Source organism: Camponotus vicinus, unplaced genomic scaffold (genome assembly GCF_025532165.1).
Source record: "Camponotus vicinus isolate PSW18456_S1 unplaced genomic scaffold, iyCamVici1.0 SCAF_2, whole genome shotgun sequence".
NCBI classification, from domain to species: Eukaryota; Metazoa; Arthropoda; class Insecta; order Hymenoptera; family Formicidae; genus Camponotus; species Camponotus vicinus.
In genome coordinates this window covers 2,817,112-2,837,495 of record NW_028141956.1, presented here as the reverse complement: position 1 = coordinate 2,837,495, position 20,384 = coordinate 2,817,112, and the positions used below count along the sequence as shown (strand labels likewise).

Sequence of the window (20,384 nt, the reverse complement as noted above, 5' to 3'; positions counted from 1 at the left end):
AAGATCTAAAAATAATTTTGTCTGATTCACAATATTTTATAATTTTAATAATTAAATTACATAATAAAATAGAATAAAATATAATAAAATATAATAAGATATAATAATTATATTTTATAATTAATATTTTAATTTTATAATAAATATAATAATTATGTTTTATAATTTTAATAATGAAAAAAAAATATGCGACTGCATGCTCTCTTTTTGAACACCTCGAACAAATGAATCATGTGTAGTACTAATTTCATACTTTCTCTCGAGAGAAATGATTTCCTTTTTATAATAGAATGGAGCCTGCAGATCTGTTTGAAATGCGAGTTGATTAATTCCTTTATAAACATTATAAATGTATTCGCCGTACGGCGCATTAAGCAAACGTCGCGCGACGATGCATGACTCGGAAAGTAATGCACCAACGTATTATGGAAGTTATTCGCTACACGAGAGTGTACTTTTAAACGGCGGATATATCGCCGGCTTGCGTAATTAATCGATCGCGATACTGATAAATCAAGGGGGGCAATGTTAAGTACGCGCGAATCCTACTTTCCGCCCGCCAAGGAAGAGAATTGATTCGAAATACGGAACTTGGTACCGTTATACAAGCACGTATATAAATGATCATCCGATTCATAAAGTACCCGCGACGTTTTATAAATCATTGCAACGAGAATAAATGAGAATGCAGCAGTGCGTTTATCGATTATTTCCGGTCTGCCGATCGCAACGATAGACATAACTTCGCGTAGGACACATAATCATGTTGTTTTAATACGCGGCGATTTAATGTAACATTTTGATCTCTCAAAAATTTGAGGGAAGAACTTAGTCAATTTTTTATCGAATTATTTATGATTTTTACATGAAATAAGCTAGCATTTGAGATATAAAAATTGTCATATTATGAGGACTGTTTAGATAAATATTTTTTGCATGGGAAAATAATTATGTATATATGTATGAAGAATGAAAAAAAAGCGATGTAATTGGAATAATTTGTCGATTTGCAAATTTCGTGACTTGAATAATGTCAATGATATCAATAATTGCTTTCTGAGAATGACTGATAATCTGATAAATGTTGTAACACAGCCAATTTCGACAATTTCATCGATAAATCGTCATCGGTTCGGTGTCAGCTGTTGCATACTGGCGAAAATTTCCAAGGAACCTGTTGGTCAGATTGAATTATGAGGCCAATTATACAGTAACTTTCGCGTGAGCCATTGATTTCATGCGACACTTTTGGTGGTAGTAATACGCATATGTAGTTAGTGGTTCACGCATTATTTCTCTTGAATTGATTTCCTCTACATAGTAACAAATGCTTTCTTATTTATTTTTATATATTGATTAAATTATTTAGGATAAATTGAAATTTTTCATATTTCAAAGAATTATTAAATTATTAAAATTATTAAAATTAAAATTATTAAATTAGTAATTATTAAAATATATAATAAGTAATTATTAAAGTATGTAAATATGTAAAGTAATTATTAAAATATGTAATAGAAAGATTGTAATATAATTTAAAAAACAAAAATTGCTTTTTTAAATGCTGATTAGGGTTATTATATGATACTAAAATCATAAAGAAAAAGACGGGAATCAATTTAGAATGCAACGTTCTATGACATTGACTTGTTTGAATGAAATTTTAAACATAAAATTCAAACCCAATACATTCATCTTTCAAAACCGCTTTTTGCTAGAAAATTTTCCAATGTGTACTGTTTATATTTTTATTTTAATTAATGTAATCATTCAATATCTATTATGAATTATTTTTTTTTCAAAAGATTTGAAAAGAAAAACAGATTTAATTAATATTTGAGTTAATTTCATTTTAAAACATTTTATTGGGTACTTTTTAAATAAATTTATTAATAATGAATTTCTTATTCAATAATGGATTACATAATTGACGTATTTAATTTTCCTTCTCGTTATAATTCTTCAAACAAAAGTTTTTTTTATTATTTATTATCAGATATAATTAATAATACTTCTGATATATAAGATGGCAAATACTGATTCATGATGTCATTATTTCAAAAGTTGGGTATATTGAATATACGATTGCTTTCTCTAATTGGGACATATATATCCGCCGAATTCAGGATAACATATGTAGCTTTCAGGTGGCCTATGGGTCCTATTTCTAAGCTGAACCATGCTGCTCGAGACTTTACAGCTTATTCAAAGTAGCTATTTCAAGATAGCGATAAAATTTTATGCTCAATTAATCTTTGCGTTGAATTTTAAAAAAGCCAATACAGCCAGCCATGTGACATACAATCTAAATAATCTTCCGAAGTATAGATTTTACGCATTAACATAACTTCAGCCTTTCGACTTCCCCTCCCTCCTTTCTCTCTTCAATAAAACACATAATAAAAATAAAATGTGAAAATATGAAATATATAAATTATAACGCATTTTTATTGTCGACAAAATATTATCAAAAAAACCCTTTTTTATTCGAAAACAATTACTGCAATCTTCCCTATGATATGAATAGATAATAGTTACGATGTGTGCATCATTGATTACATCATTAAATAATTCATTATGTCTTCTGCAAATGTACAAGAGAAAAGTTACATCTTGATATGCTACATAGCAAGTGAAGTACAAATGTATTTTAAACAAAGTGCGAAATAGCCATAAGAATTACGGCGTAATGATCAATCCAATCATGGCACTTGCCACATGACTGACTTTTATTATCGCGATTTATTAACTTCTTCGCTTCCGCGTAATTGCATCCGTAAAAATATACGCAGTAGCACTTCTCCTAAGTGCGACGCGGCAATTAAATCTGGTCTCATTTAGCGAGTTAATAAAATGTTAAAGTGACAGACACATATTGGCTTGGTCATAAAAGCGAGTTTTGCTTTATGACTCTGTATATGAGTAATATAATTTAGCAAATCATACTCAATATAATAAATCAATACAAATGAATATATTTGAATCTTTATATATTTATAAAAAAAATTTATTTTATTTAATCTAAAAATTTATTTTATTTAATCTAAATTGTTCATTCAATTCAATTTCTCTCAATTAATTTTATATAACTAATATATATTATACAAATATAAATTAACAAGAGGATACGTGTGTTACGTTTAATAAAAGGAGATAATATATTTAGAGCAAAATAATAAAAGAGGAAAAAAGAAAGAGGATGAGTGTAACAGAAGATATTGTAGAATTGATTGACTCATTTTCTCGCAGATGAAAGCACAGGCCAAATTACATAACTTAATTTGCGAAGCTCCGAGTGTCAGAATCATTCTGCACAAATTAGTCTGATGTCGTCATTATTCTTAATCAAACGATGCCGTTGTGAGCAACAACATAATTTTTAAAGTCAAGTGTTAATTTATATTTTTTTTACGATTAGTTAAATTTTAATGCATGCTATTTAGAAATGTTCCTGTAGAACATTTTTTTAATTCTGTTTCTCTCTGTTCCGTAAAAAAAAATCTACTAAAAAGTCTATTTAACAAAACTATATTCATTGTGTGAATTGCAATCTTTTATGTACAGAGTAGTATTATTAACTTGTATATGAGAATTTAATCCCGAAAGAGAGAATTATCTTTCTCTCTTCTCCTTCTCTCTTTCTATCGATCATTTCCTAAAAAAAGTTAACATAATGTATAATTATGTATTACATAAAAAAAGAAATTATTTCGTATTCTGTGCATTGCAATGATGTAGATTAATAAAAAATGTGATGAGAAAAAGCGTTAATAAATTTTCGCAAATGGAGTATAAGACATTAATGTGCCCTCAACATGTGATATCAATGTAGAAAATTAAAGAAAAGGTTGCCATAATCATGAATATATCAAGTTTAATCGTTTTATATATTTTGCATTCCGAATCTACATTCTCTGATAATTCAGAGATTTTGCACATTACATTAATACAAAAGATATTGCTTATAATCATTTAATTTGCATAATTTATCCTTTAATTATTCGATTATCCAATAAAGGTGCTATATAATTGGATGTAAAACGGCAAAAAGTAAAATAAATCTTACATGAGATATTTATTATATTATATATAATAAAAATTGAAAGTGTTTCTATAGAGAATTTTTTTAGAAAAAATTATTATAAAATTTTTTATTTAATATTTTTAAATATTATATTTATTAAATTTAATATTTCTAGATTTTTTATTTAGTACTTTTAAATTATACTTTTGTAACGAATACAATACAATATACATATTATATAATTATTAATAATATTATGTGTAAATTATTTCAATTGGATGTTTGCGACAAAAAAAATATATGTAAAAATAAATTATTAAAATAAATGTATTAAAATTATATAATAAAGATGTATAAATATATTATAACAGTTATATCTCATGACATTAGCAGAACTTGTTTATGAAAGTAATTAAGTATATCGATTAAAACATCATTTGGACGGCAAAACTTTCATTCAAGAATCTGAATCGAATTATTCGAGACGAGGAAGCATTCACGTAGGGCAAGTGGTGACAGGAAGTATAGATTATAACTTCATCTCTAATTTGGAACAGGATGTATTTGCATAGGATTATTTTCTAAATCCGTCAAGGCGAAGAGCCGTCCGTTTCCGGCGAACCAAAGTAACGATCATGACAGAAGAGATAGTTGAAAAATCATAAAAAAAAAATCAACAGATGTTACGTACAAATTAAAAAACAGCTAAACAACTCTCGTCCCATATTAATTAAAAGTACATTGTACGATGTTTCGTATGAAAATTATTGTACATACATACAATGCAAGAATTTAAACGCTTTCTTGACATTCGCGAGAAAAAGAAACGAAAGCTCCCAAACGTTCGCCGTACTCGTCATAATTTCCCCTGGGATACGTACAAAAAACACGAGCACCCAACGCGCACGGGACACGTCGTCGACGTAAAACGTAAATCCGGAAGAGGCGAACGCGGGGCTGCGGGAGGAAAGGGCGGAGGGCGGCAATGTGCGAGATGAAAGAAAGAGGCGCATCGGCAATTATCGTGCGAGTTATTCTCGCAATCGCGTTGCAAAAATCGCTACCAAAACAGCAGCTGCCGTTGCTTGCATTCCCGGCGGTAGTTCCTACTCGTGTGTGGCAGCGCGAGGAGACAATAAGAGCGAAGAGGAGAGAGAAAGAGAGAGAGAAGAGGAGAGCGCACAGGTGGACGCGAGAAGAAAGGTTGATGCGCGGCAACATCAATCACTGCATCTCACGCGCTCACTTATTCACGCACGTCCACGTGTGCGACTCGAGTACAATGTACAGGGCGAGACGAAACGATTGCGTTCGTGTAGCGCAACATCGCGTACGCGTGCGCAATTTGTCGGGGCCCCGCATCGGGTCTCGCATTTTGAGTCTTTTTTGCGGGATAACCCGATATATTTTCCCATCTCGGAGTCTCGTCGACGTAATAAGCGCCCGCCGAAACGACGAGATAATTTATCGTTAAGTCTCTCTTGTAATTATCACGTCGTGCGCGTATAGTTTATTGCGGAGGACACGAAGGGAGGGGGAGAGATATTTAATTTTTGCTCGTACATTTACGTTGCAATGTCGCTTGCACGTAATTTATTTTATATTAATTATTTTTTTAATATTTTAAATTAAATAATTTGTGAAAAAATTAGTTTAAATTGTCGAGAAGAGATTTACTCGAAATTGAACAAAAAAGATTCGTGGAAGAGACAGTTAAAAAGCTATATATATATCGTTGTTACTTTATTATTTTATCGCTTCCGCAGCATCATTACTTCCGCAATATCGAGCAAAAAGTACATCGCCGTCAAGAGAGTTTCTGGTTTATTTAATCCGCGTTCAATGTAACCCCGACGAGGATTGGCGCAAAAAGCGGATTGCACGAAGACAAATCGGCCATCAAATTCTCTCTACTTGCGTTCCCCCCGTTACGTTCGTCCTTTCGAGTGAAATCAAAAAATTGATGGGCCGCAATTTTCGGGCGAATCCGGCGAAAAACGATGGTCGGGATGCGGCGAACAAGCCGCGAATCTCGCGCAATCTCAACGAAATCTCCTTCCGTTCATTTATCACTGTCGCCTGGCGGTTATCTTCCATGTGCATGAATTTCACAGATATGGGCACAGCTCCCGGGGACGACGAAACACAGACCTGCCGGGCCAAACGCCTGGCGGGCCGAAACGAAAGCGACGATACATTAATCGTGAATGACGACTAAATGCAAACGCAGCCACGGGCCGAAATATGCGTCTTCATCTCGATGAGAAAACGTGCATGTTAAGATATCGTTCGCACTAATTTCGGTGCAAGCCGTTGCATCAAAATGTTGTAACTGTGATGTATCGAGGCTATTTAAATCCCTTTAAATGCGTCTCTCTTTCTCTCTTGATTTATATGTATATTCTTGGAAACTGTATACAATCGTGGATTAAATTTATGAAATATTATGCGTGTCGATTGTTTGAGAAACGGACTATTTTAAGATTTTTATTCATAATTTAATTGTTAAAAATATATAACATTGAATATTAAATGATTGTAATTAGTTTTGGTATTTTCTTAATTGATTTCAAGTTGAATTAAATTTTTATTATTAAAATCAAAATTATAGATGTTCTATGACACTTTCGACCTATGATATTTTAAATTATATTGCATTATGTTATATTTCTCATATAATTAATTTCTATTATTTAGTTCTCAGAGTTCAATATTATTAATCTTACAAATATTTATATAAATATTTGTAAAATATAATTTGTACAAATATTTATATAAATATTTGTAAAATTAATAATATTTAATATTTATATAAATATTAATATTAATAATATTTATATAAATTTGCTGAAAAAAAAGAATAAAAGTCGAATATTAATAATATTTATATAAATTTGCTGAAAAAAAGAATAAAAGTCGAAAAAAAATCTGAAAAAACACGAGTATTACTACGAGCGGATTTATATGTTATAAATATATAATTCGGATTCCGACGATGACACACATAAGATGCATGTTTTGCATCGAATGCAGCCAAGCCCTCGCTAGAGGCGATCGAGATTCGCGACATGGTCGGTCAGTGCATCCCGTTGCATTTTTCACGAGATGCACAGACCGCAACATCTCCGAGACACGCGATGTAGCCCCGTCAGCGATTCGTAATTGATGGTTTCGGAAATTTGATAGAAAGTCAAAATCATCCAGCAGAGCAACAGTAGCAACATTGACGACGCTGACCAACAATAACCGACAAATGGCGACTGTGAGACGACGATTATCCGAGTTAATTTCCTCCATTATACCATGGGCGAGCCCATGGTAGATTGACCCATATCTCCGGGGCTTCCGCTTTCGGAGAGCACGACGCCGAGTTTGGGACAAGTCGAATGGGTCCGCGATTTTAAATTGTACTCTGAATTGAATCAATCTTGTCAAGACGTTCCTGCAGTAAAACTTTAATATTTTATCTACGAAGCAGATTTGCAGAAATAACAATCGCGATAAGTATTAAAAGATGCTAAACGTGATTATTTTATACAAATAATTAAAGAAATTGATTGTCTGTTGTTTAATTAATTCCATTATTAATCATAAATCAAGCCGATTATTTAGGAAAGTAAATATTTCGCTATAACGAGCAATTAATTTGATAAATAAATGATTATCGCTCCGTTGATTTCATTCAAGACGTTTTTAAAAAATGTAGCTGTTTTAATTTCACGTATTTCTATCAATATAATGGAACATGCGACATAATAGATTATCTTAAATTGTTACGAATTGTTACGTTTTATATTTAATTATTTTCCTATTTTTATAGATATATTTTATTACTTATTCATTTTCATATCCTTTCTAATTTCTTGTTACTGTTTGGTGTGAAACATAAAAGCGTTATTAATTCTGGAAGAACATTTCACGCAACGGGCGAGAAACTTGTATAGCTTCTTCTTTTACATTTTAATCATCTGCAAGTACACAAAATTACTATACTTTACGTTATTACACGCATATATTTTCCATCACACATGAAGCACTGAACGAACAATCCAGTATGGTACAGCCGGTATAAAAAATGGAACATTCCCATTATTATAATATAAATATAAGGTGTATTATATATACGCAGATTAAAATGCCATCAGCATCAGACACTTCTTCGTCGATTGCCGTACACTTATCATGGAAATATGACTCGCAGTATAAAGACATTACCATTAATTGCGCGTTAAGTATATCGGGCTGCGAATGTACGCTATAAACGAAACGTTATTAGAGCCCAGTTCGCCGGATCTGTAAAATCGGACAACGAGATCGCACGTTCTTTCCGACGACGGTCAATGTGCGGCAGAAGTTTCACCGTAATATGTAAAAAGACCGACGAAGACCGTCAATTATCGGAGCTAACGAACTGGCCTTTAACGAACTCACATGAACGATCCAGGATCGATAAAATTCGCCATCATGGGCACTACAATGGGCAAAACAAGTATATGTTTATATACACATGGTGGGGGGAATGGATTTTCGCGAAGTCAGATAGTTGGCCCGAGGGCGAAGCCTTGTTTGCGGAGAGCGACTTGATGGACGGATGTAATACTTGCTTACTAATTAACAGGTAAAAGTCGAGTGCTGTCGGATGATAAAACTGAACGACGATTGGAGAAACTGATTGTTAAATCAATCGCACATATTTTCAAATATTTCTCTACATTTCCTGAAACATAAGGATTTTTGAGCAATTTTCCTTTTCAAAATGACCGATCTATAATTATTCATTCTGAGATTTGCAAAAATTATTCCACGAAATTATAAAAGAATACTTGGTAGAAGACGTCGATAATTAATTTGATAAATTATTCAAGCTTTGCAGGATTATTTAAAGTAATATTATTTAATATAATAATAAATATATAATGATATAAAAATAATATTATTTTATTTATAATATAATAAATAAAAAATAATATTATTAAATAATATTAATAAATAATGATATAAAAAATATTATTAAATTAATGATATGAAAAATATTAATAAATAATGATATAAAAAATATTATTAAATAATATTATTTAAAATAATAATAAATAATAATATAATAATATTAAATACAGGTTTAAAATTACGTGATGTTTCCATTTATCATCCCTTAATATCTTTTTGATCAATATGAGGTTCTTAAGGAAAAAATTGATGAAATTCCTCTTTAAAGAAAAAAATCTATTCCGAAAGCTGGCCTTAAAGAATTCTTCAACGAACAGAAATCTCTCTATCAGGCTATCTGGATGTCCTGTAGCGAGTCTCGAATATGTTACGGATATTCTCTTACGTAACCGGCAGTCGCACGCGCGACATGGCCCGTTGCGTCGCACGGTCTTAAACGCACGTTAATGAATTCCATCCATATCCATCCTCAAGAAGCACCGGGCCCATGTGTATTATACGCACGCACGCACCGTACGATCGCGTCGCACGATTCCGATTTCTCTTCTCGCGCGGTGTCGCGAAAAACGCTCGACACTTTCACGGCGCGGTGCGTGTGCGTGCGTGCGTGCAGCTGTCGCAGCGACGAAGAGGTACTCGTTACACATCCGATTCCAGAGGGGAGTTCGCGTGCTGTCGCAGGGAAACGTGGATTCTCCCCCCCCCCCTCTCTCTCACACTGTTTTTTTTTCTCTCTCTTTTTCAAGAATCTCTCTCTCTCTCTCTCTCTCTCTCTCTCGGATCTCTTTTCGGGGCATGATTCGAAGGCGCGCGCAATCTGTCTGATACGATCATCATTTAATTAAAATCGAACGCGACTTTTTTCGAGTATTGCCGGATCGCGCGTTTTATAGGTAGAAAATTAATTAATTTCACGGGTTTTATAGAAAATTAATTAATAACGTCGGTTCTCGAAGGAAGCTTTTTCTTCCTCGTAACCTCCCCCATTATTGATTATTTTATTAATTTTTAATTAATTTTTAATTATGTTTGAGCGATCTCATTAAATGTGAAATATTCAAATTTAATGCGATGGATCTTATTTCCATTTCTCGTTTGTATGAATTTCTCGGCATTAATTAATACTTTATATTATATTATACGGTTTTATGCGATATTTCAAAGCACATCTGTGTGAGATGTGTATATTGAGTGTAATATAATACTTTTTTACATTTGAATCTCTTTCCGTTGTTACTTAATAAATAGAAGCTTTATAATACATGCAATTATGACTCTTTTTCAATTATATCTTATTATTCATTATATTTCATCATTTATTCCCATTTTTAAATACTAAAAAAATATAAATTATTTTATTATAATTATGTATTTTTATGTATTTTTATTATAATTATATGTATATTTTTTCATTATTTTTTATATTTTAATTTAAAATTTGTATTAAAAAAAACAAAATAATGCATGAGTAATCTTTTTAAATTATAAATAACTTATTACACTTATTTCAAAGACACAAAAATTCTCTCTATAGCTATTATATTCTATATCTATTATATTCAGCGAAATTAGTTCCTATTTATCTGCATTATTATTTTCGCACATTATTCTTTTTATACCGCACATTAGTCATATTTTCTCGTACTAATATTTCGGTCGAAAGAAGAAAAAGTGTCTCGAATTTTTTCAGCCACTATGACGTTCTTATTGCTACATGCTTATCGTCGATTCTCGATCTCCTTCATGCGACAATCAAGCGCGATGTACCGTTTCGGGGCTCGATATTATCGGCACTTTACAACGTGCTTTACCATTCTCACATGTTTCTCGTATTACGCGTTTCACGGCACGCGCGAGTCCAAGCACGTAAACGACATTAGCCTAATTATGTATTGCAAGGTATGGCGTCGATGCGCGCGAAGGCGATAAATCGTTGCGCCGCGAGAATAAAGGCGGTAAGAGTCTCGAATAATGAGATTATCACAATTATCGGTCTCGCGTATTATTACGCGATCCGAAAAACAGCTTTTTCCCCTTTCTTTTGTTTTGTTCTTTTTTTTTCGCAACGACCAAAAGAGAAAAGCGGCCCGCAGCTACGCGAAAGCAAGCGCGCGTCTCGGGCGCTTTGAACGCGACCGCGACCGCCTGACAATTTGTGCAAATAACATTGCAAACTCTCGATCGAGAGGATGGGAAGTGCGCGGCCCCTCTCCCCCTTCCATCGAATGCCGAGGAGAAAATCTGCTCGGAGCTATGGAATCGCGTGCACACCGAGAGCGAGTGGCATTTGCCGCGGCATGTGCCGCTATGTCCGGCGTATCGGCCGCAAATCGTCGATCGCAGCATCTGCGAGACCCACATACACATATGTATACATATACGTATACAAACACGACACCAGAAAATTTTGTTCGATCAGGTCGGCGAAAAATTGCGCAATAATATTGCGATATTATATAATATTGTCGCGACGATATCGAGACTCTTAACGTATATCTCGAGATATAATGAGATAAAATATGGCACTAAATTTTCTGGTAATGGGCCATGTAAGAATTTTAATTCTTCATCATATATGAATGTGACCATATTTGCAAAGTGCAACTGAAATTTTGTGTGTGTATGTAACAGTTATTTAAATATAATTTATTTAATAGTTCAATATATATATATATATATATTATTATATTATTTATATATTATTATTTATATATATTATTTAATAGTTATATATATATATATATATATATATATATATATATATATTGAACTATTAAATAAATTAAATAACATATATATTTAACTATTCTATTTTAATTAAAGATTTAATTAAAAATCTCTAATTTTAAGTTTATGATTCTTTCTCTCTCTCTCTTTGTATATATATATATATATATAGAGAGAGAGAGAGAGGGAGGGAGAGAGAACAGATTTCTATCTATAAAATAAATAGAAATATATGCGTTTATTGTGTTATAAAATAACTATTTTAAATCATAAGTTGTAGAAAATTAATCCTAAGAAAATGTAGCTTTTCTCTTAAATCCTCTTAAAATAGATAAATATTTGAATAGATTAAGAAAGAGACAGAGAGCGAATCTCTTGGAGAGGAGTATAAATGAAATATAACGAAGGAAAAATGATGCAAATTTTGGACGCATATGCTTGGTGATATCGCTTCTAAATATATCACCTAAAAAAAGAACGCACATTTGATTCATACGCGCGCACGTATCGAAAGAGAAACTCGAACAGCGACTGCTGCGCGTGGCGCGTGCGTAAAGCGCGCGTGCAACAAGTGGCGTGCAGTCACGCGGTGACAGTCACGCGTGCCATTGCGTATGCGATAATTATCTTACTCGTATAATGATTTTGTGAAGAAGGATGATACTGATGAGAGAGAAGAGAGTCGAGAAACTCATAAAATTAGATTCATGCACGAAATAATAAGAATAAAATAATCATTCATATCTGACTGCTCATTCGTCTGATATTTCACATCGAATGAAAAATCCTCCTGTTTTAATGTGAAGATTTGAAATCTAAATCTTTCTGTTTTAATTGAAAATATGAAGAATGAAGTCCAATTTTAGAGATTTATATTAAAATAGAAAGATTTCTTTTTTTTAATATTATTAATAAAAGAAAAAAATACATATTCTTTACGTATTTTTTTACAAGACTTGAGCATAATTGCATATTTGCATACATTATTCATATATTTATATATTTTCACTATATATATTAATGTCAATATATGAAATATATAATTATGTATGCTTAGAAATCTCATAGAAAGATACGTTAAGTGTAGACTCCTTTAATTAATTTCATTAGAAAAAATCCTATTTTAAATCCAACTTTAGATTTGTGATTCTCGATAAAATTCAAGATAAAATTATATTTACTAAAATTATATTTTCATAATTGCACAAGAATGCCTTGTACCTTTCGATACATTGCTTAATATACTCTATTTACATATGTATTCTAATACATGGATTTTGCATTCTAATTCTTCAAATATATCCTATACATTATACAGAACATTACATAAAATTATAAATAAAATTTTACTCCAAATTCCATCATAAATTATAAGTTACAAGTGTTACATGGGTGGGACTTTAATCGTTGAAACAATAATAATTGCTGTTATGCAATCCGCAAATTTTTTTCATCATAGTAATCAGAGCAAAGAGGGCGAAGTAGAGTTCGGGATGTTATTGGTACGGTACTTGTTTCTCGATGTCTTTAAAAACGAGAGGAGATAGAAGAAAACGAATCGAAGTGGGCGGCACTCGGGCCTCTTCCGAGACAGCGGCAGCTGTCTCTCGTTCGCGCGCTACCAGCCTTCTCCTTATTAATTAAACCGGTACACGCGAGTTTAACGCTACCACTCCCCGACTTACGTCGGCAAGCACCGCATCTAATTAAGAGTCATCCTTGCGGAAGAAGCCGGAGGCCGCGCGCGCTCTTATCGTAAAAACCGAATATATCGGACGCTCGATTAGCTTGCTCGCGCCCTTCCGGATTATTAACCGCTCTTCTCGAACGGTGCCACGCGCTTTTTGGTGCGTGTCGCGCTTTAATTTGGTTGCGTAACGGTAGTAAGGACGCCTCAGGAACGTTGTTTTATTTTTTTCGGGCCCAAGATGGCATAATCCATTCATAGATTATCGCCGTGCGAATTTTGCTGATCGCGAGGAAGACGGGGATTTTTGTCAATTAAATAAAATATATGTGTATTATGTCAATTAATGCATTTTTGAAAATGTATAGCTGACAAGTTTCATTATATTGTTAACAATTTTAGTTATTTTATTTATTTTTATTTTTATTTAAATTAATAAATATTAATAAATATTAAAATTAATAAATTAATAAATAATTGATAAATAAAAATTGATAAATAAAATTAATAAATAATTGATTTCCTTATAATAATAATTAAATTCTTGAGACTAGCGCACCAATTATTGCATTTTTTGATCCGTATATCCTTCTTTTTTATCTATTTTGATTTGGACTTTGAGAATCTTAACTATTATACTTATATATTCTACATTTTTATGTTTTAATTTAATTTAATTTATCATTTTCTTATTTTTAATTATCAATTATTACATTATTAATTAATATAATTTCTGATATAATAAACTCGATATAAGGATATAAAGATATTCTTTCATTGTCAGGTGTACGTTGTATTATATATTTGTTTGGATTACCATATAAGAAGTCAAGGCGATGATTTTCTACGGAGTCAACAGCCATAATTCTTGACGACCGAAGTTTTTTTTCAAGCGACATTACACGCAATCGAGTGCAATCTTCGCGGTACATATAGGGTCGGACGAACAACGCAAAAAGGTCGACTTGTTTATATATCGTTAACATGAGGAAGCAAGAGGAGGGAAGCGTAAACGAGCTGAATAATCGGCGTTGTTCGTCAAAAGTGGACACGGCATTGTCGAGTCGTGGAAAAAAAACGTACCACGTGCTGTTACGGGGAGCCGTAAATGGCATTACAGCTGCGAGCGCGCGTCTCGTCGAACGTATAAACGTGGCAAGAAAGGGGAGGCGAAAAGAAGAAGAAATCGCGAGGGTTTAAGCCGTGAATCAGATATTTCGGTTGACTCGATCGCAATCGATTCGAGTCACTTTTGGACATACCTTATCCCGACCCGATCGCGCGATGAGTCCCTTATGTCGCCGATTCCCGGAATCGCAATTAAATGCTTCGTCTGTTACATGAATCCTAATTACACGACGATTCTTGAGAGCAATGCACACTAATATTTTGATAATTCACCAATATTGTGGAGAGTACAAAATTTTTTCGATATTGATAACGTTTAAACGCGACCAGTTTGATAAAAATCTTTCTCGTGAAATAATCGCCCGCAAAAGGACTGCCGGAGACGATTTTACTTCGTCGTTAAAATAATGAACGACTTTGACATTTGCGACATGGAAGCAATGTTCACAATGCGAGCGCGAAGCGCTCGTTGCAAACGAAATTACAGTATTCGCGTATCTTTGCGATCAACACCTTGCAAAAAATTGCAATTTAAGGGTATTAGCGTAATTAGGATTTCCTTAAATTTCTCCGTCCTTGAGTGCGGAAATTGCACGCAAGCAACAGCGATGTAACTACCCTTCGCAATCGCGATTATTACCGAATGTCATTGCTCTGGCTGACTGCTCGTATAATATTTGAGTCGAAAGGGGGTCGGAAGGGAGAGGGGAGAGAAAGAGAGAGAGAGAGAACTCGCCAGAAAGATTGCCTGGAGCAGCCGGAATCAGAGAATCAACGAATGCATAAGCATTACTTATGTTAGTCCGGGTCGGCATAAAGCTGTTATTACGTGCAAGCTGTAATTGTTCGCGATTCGGTGCCTTCGATTCGGGTGAGAAAGTGTCCACCCAAAATGGTTAATAATAATTTTCCCTTTCGTGACGCGGCACAGTGCCCGGCGATTGCGAGCGGAACGAATCGGTGGAACGACAAGTGAAACGTACTCGATAACGGGTTATCGCTGCTAGTTCTGCTCTGTTTAATTATCGTCGAGCAAGGTTGAACCGCTTCGCTTGATCGGTGTTAAAAATTGTGCCGTTAATTATACGTTTAAATTATACGTAATGAGGTGACTCCTAAGCACGCGCGAATAATATTTGACAAGAGTAAAACGCTTTGCATTTAATCTACGTTTGGAAAAAAACCGAGAAAATGCGCTTAAATTTACGATAAAAATATAAAAGGAAGGAGAGAACTCGTTTAAAAATATAACGAAAAAATATTCCGTTTGTAATACGTTTTACTTCACTTTTATCTCAACAAAGATCATAAGACTTCTTGTATTTTTTAGAATATTTTAAGGCATGGAAAAATCTCATCGTCATATTTATTTTACAATTTAAAACTTCTTTTTATATATTCATAAATATATAGAGAGAATAAATATATTAAATATTAAAATATATTAAATATATTAAATATATTATAAATATATTAAAAGGTAATAAAAATTAACGCAAAAAAATAAATAATTGTATCTTTGATTGAATATATCGCGATTGTATAAAAAACTTTGGGCTATCTCGAACTCGTTTCTCCCTTGGAAACATATCTGGAGAGTCCATTCTCAAATCGACCGGTTACATCGTAGTATATTACGCGGGTGACAGTTCCGAATTAAGAGAACATAGTCGGAGATGTTATCGGCGTCTTCCCTGACCCGGAAATGTTACCTGGCCGATCGAGGACTCGAATCTGAGTAGTCATAAGTTTTATCGGCACGCAGTCCGCGCCTCCGAGCAAAATGGAGCAGGAGAGTGAGTAATTGTACCGAGACATGAGGTCTCGATATTGCTCTCGTGTGCGAGCGATTTCGGGAGCACCTGTTGATATCTCGTCATCCCAGTTAGAGGGAAACACGATACATGGGGCGCTCTCTCGACTTCCGTATCATTTTATAGACATTACTCTTACATTGTAACGCAACACGAGATCGCGTTATCGAAATTATTGTAATTGGTATCTTAACCGTATTCGACAACCGGTTGAAAGCGAACGCGAAACAACGAGCGATCGATTTTATATCGAGTAATCATTCACATGAATGAAGATATGTTATATATGGTATCGTAAGAATAATTATATTAATCGATAAAGATGCTAGGAATTAGAAAAGAAATATAAAATCCATTAATTTTAATTAATAAAGAACTAATGAGATTTATATATATTTATATTTATTATTTAATCTTTTATTTTCTCTTTGCTATAATTACAAATATAAATATTTGAAATATCATGACTTTTTTCCAGCTTCCCATCAATATGCACGTTGAGATATCCCGCCGTGTATCATTCTCCTTTTTGTTGTTGAACGTAATTTCGGAGGCTTGAAATTTTAATTTGTCTCTCTCATAATTTTTTAATTTATCTTGTCACGATACGGTAAGCAGAAATAATGGCTCGTTGCTTCCGCATGTTTATTTCGTTCCCGAATGATACGGGCAAAAGTAACGAAACATCACCAAATAATAAATGATTCTTACTGCGTGTCAAAAAATAGATTGGTAATAATTAAAGAGTCAGCCAGCTGCGTCTCATCAATTTCTATCAAAATAAAGCCCACCAGGAAGTTGACATTGAATTTCTAACTCGTAGTTGCGAGGATGATTCCTATCGCAAGGAGATACAGCATCGATCCTTTATTCCGCTTCAGCAAATATGAACCATACTTTAGAAATTTTATCTCGATCTATTGTGATTTATTTTTTGTTGCAAGTTAAATTGTTTGTTAATTCTGTTTTTTATTTATTTTGGCATTAGCAATGTATATATAAATTTGTATCATTTTATTACAAATCTTGAAAAGAAAAATTAAAACTGCAAAGCATTTTGTCGAATTTAAAGATGCTAATTAAAAACTCAAATTTTACTTTAATATCAAACAAAATACATATATTTATTGCAATTATATTATAGTTGTGCGGCATTTTTATAGAATGCATTATTATTTAATATAATGATGCAGCAATAAAATCGACGATCCCACATATATTAATTGTTCTCGTGCTATATATTTTGAATTATCAGTCAACTATATCCGCAAAGATGAAGTGCTTAATTTAGTAGTTCCTAGATCAAGAATTAGATATGCAATCGATGAAAACGATCGATACGCTGTTAAAAGCTCGTTAAGGATTTTTGTGCGGGCCGATGATCCTTGAAACCGGAAATTCCTAGGCGCTCTCACGAGCATTCCCTGTCTAAGTCGCAGGTGCTTATTTCTAAGCGGCTAAGAATGGACTTCTTTCCGAAGCACGTGCGCGAAGAGACTTTCCCGCCAAAGTGTCGACTTAGTTTTCTACAATATTACTCACGCAAAAGAACAAGGAGAAGAAAAAAAACACCTGTAACATTATAGATGCGGGAAGTAGAATTATCCTTAACGCATTTTCGGTGCAATGTTAGCTTCAGGTGACACGTGTGCACTGCCAGCTTGATATCTATTACTTAATACTCGAATGGTTTTGTACAAAAGAAGCATCAACACGTGCTTGAATTCATGTTATAATATCTTGAGAGAAATATCCTACTTTTCACACAATTTTATATTTTATTAATTTTATTAATTATTTATATTAATGTCAAAAAATGTATTACAATATTTCTATGTTGAACATTTTTAGATAAAATTTTATCTCTCACATTTTTTTACATGTCTATTTTATGCACGAAATATACTAATAATTTTATATTTCATAAATTATTTTAACATATAATTTTTATATTTATAAGAGAATTATTGGAGAAATTTATTTTAAAGAGTTTATTTATTTTAAAAAATGTACTTATTAGAGAATTTCATTTCTTTTTACGATTTATATCGAAATCATAATCAGTACATTACGTTATTTACGTAATAAAACTATTACGTAACAAAACGTTCATTATTTTTTTTTATTCATCGAATCCAAGTAGTTTGCTTAATTTCAAGGCCGTTTTGACGAGCACACCACACGGTTGTGAGAGAAATAAATTATTGATATAGAAGAGAGGAAGAAAAACGGCGACATTCGAGAACAGGAAACGACGTCGACTATTATCGGCGCCATCGTCCGCCCCATTGGACAGTCTGCATAAGTACCGGAATACGCTGGTACTCGCAACGGTGACTGACAATGAGTACAAAGTGGAGAGTACCCAACGACAACGATCTATTTAATTACGCGTGAGGTTTCGCAGGTGTAGCTACTTCCTCTTGTCTCTAGCCGTCTTCCCCTTGTCCTTTCCTTCATTTCAATTCGCCGTCTTACATTACGTATTTCGTATAATCGATCGAGCGTGAGAATCGTTCCTAGAAACGATATCGAGAAAAAGTATCGTCGGAACGCCCGCATTAAGAACTGTCACTAATTTATTATGCGAACACAATAATTATGCTTGTTAAGTTTTCAATCGACCGTGAGAAATTTTTGATCGTTTGGCTTTTCTTTGCGATACCACGATAAGGAAAATATTACCTCTTTTAATATTTATTAGCAATAAATATACAAAATGCTTTTATTTTATTATTTAAATATTTTTACACATGTGTAAAGAATTAAGATCTCTAAGAAAAAAAATTTTAACTAACAAAATCAATAAGGCTCTGAATGTTACGAAAATCTGAGCTATCTATGACGCTTGGCTCTCAGTTTTTGTCTTATATAAAAAATTTAAAATCTCTAGGACTTGAGGAAAAGATCTTTTGGATTGAAAAAACATTTATGCAAATTTTTTATCGGGTGACGAGATGCGTGTTTTGCATAATTTGTTAACTTGCGAAAAATATCGTTGGAATCACTCGAGGAAGATTAACCCAAAGACTAATTCATTTGATGATTGGACGTATTTTAATACGAAGCATATGTCGCGCGTGCTTAAGCAACAACCGATGGTTTCAGTAGGCGTTGATATGAAGAGAGATATTAGAGAGAGGAACCCGGTTATACATTGAACTGTAGAGCCGACAGGAAAGAGAATTGATACAATACTGCGTGAAAGAAACCGAAGGAACCGACCGATCGACGAGAAACCGCATTGGGCGCGACAGGTGGTCTCATATTGTAATACGTCGAATTGCAACAATGATAATTATTGTCTTGCATGCAATAGGAAGGCGTAGAAAGGTAACGAACAGGAAGGATTATTATCCGTCAATATTGTTCGCGAAATTGGAACGCAGGGCAAGAAAGTTCTCTCTCGTCACGAAAGAGAGGACACGGGCTCTCTTGTTGCTCAATCACATATGCGTAGGAAGGAAGTTCGAATAACAAGTTTTCGCCGGTAAATTGTTTTGTGAAAAGTTTTCAATCGAAAAACAAGAATAAAAGCGATAAAGTCAAATTCGCACTCGATAATATATTTGATAAATTATATTATTTAATAAATTAGAAAAAACTCGATTACCAATACACTCGATAATGTATTTGATAAATTATATATTTAATAAATTATAAAATATTCTTAATAAATTATAAAATAATTTAATAAATTATAAAATATTCTTAAGAATGATATATCGAGTGCTTTTTTTTAAATTTCAGAAAAATTAATATTTTTGATTCCCTGCATTTTCTCTTGCAAGAATCATAACTATGTATCTCTGACAACATTATAGGATTATTACAGAAATAGGTACCATCGAAGTACGATAGCCGCAAACAGATGATCCCCCCCAGAGCTAATCACTCGAAAACGATGAAAAGGCATCGAATGAAAAAGTACGTGACGACACGGAGGAAAGGGTTGAGAAAAGGGGGAGGGGGGAGAGAAGAGTGCAAGAAGGGTAGAGAGGAAGGAGCGATGTTCTTGTAGAATCTTGCTGCACGCACAACCGCAAACCGGCACACG

The 20,384-nt window shown here is 33.2% G+C and overlaps 1 protein-coding gene across 2 annotated transcripts in view; it reads right to left on the bottom strand.

Moving 5' to 3' along the window:
* Nucleotides 1-20,384, bottom strand: part of LOC145966136 (uncharacterized) — a 111,212-nt gene that overhangs the window by 74,447 nt on the left and 16,381 nt on the right. The gene's annotated exons all lie outside the window — the stretch shown is intronic.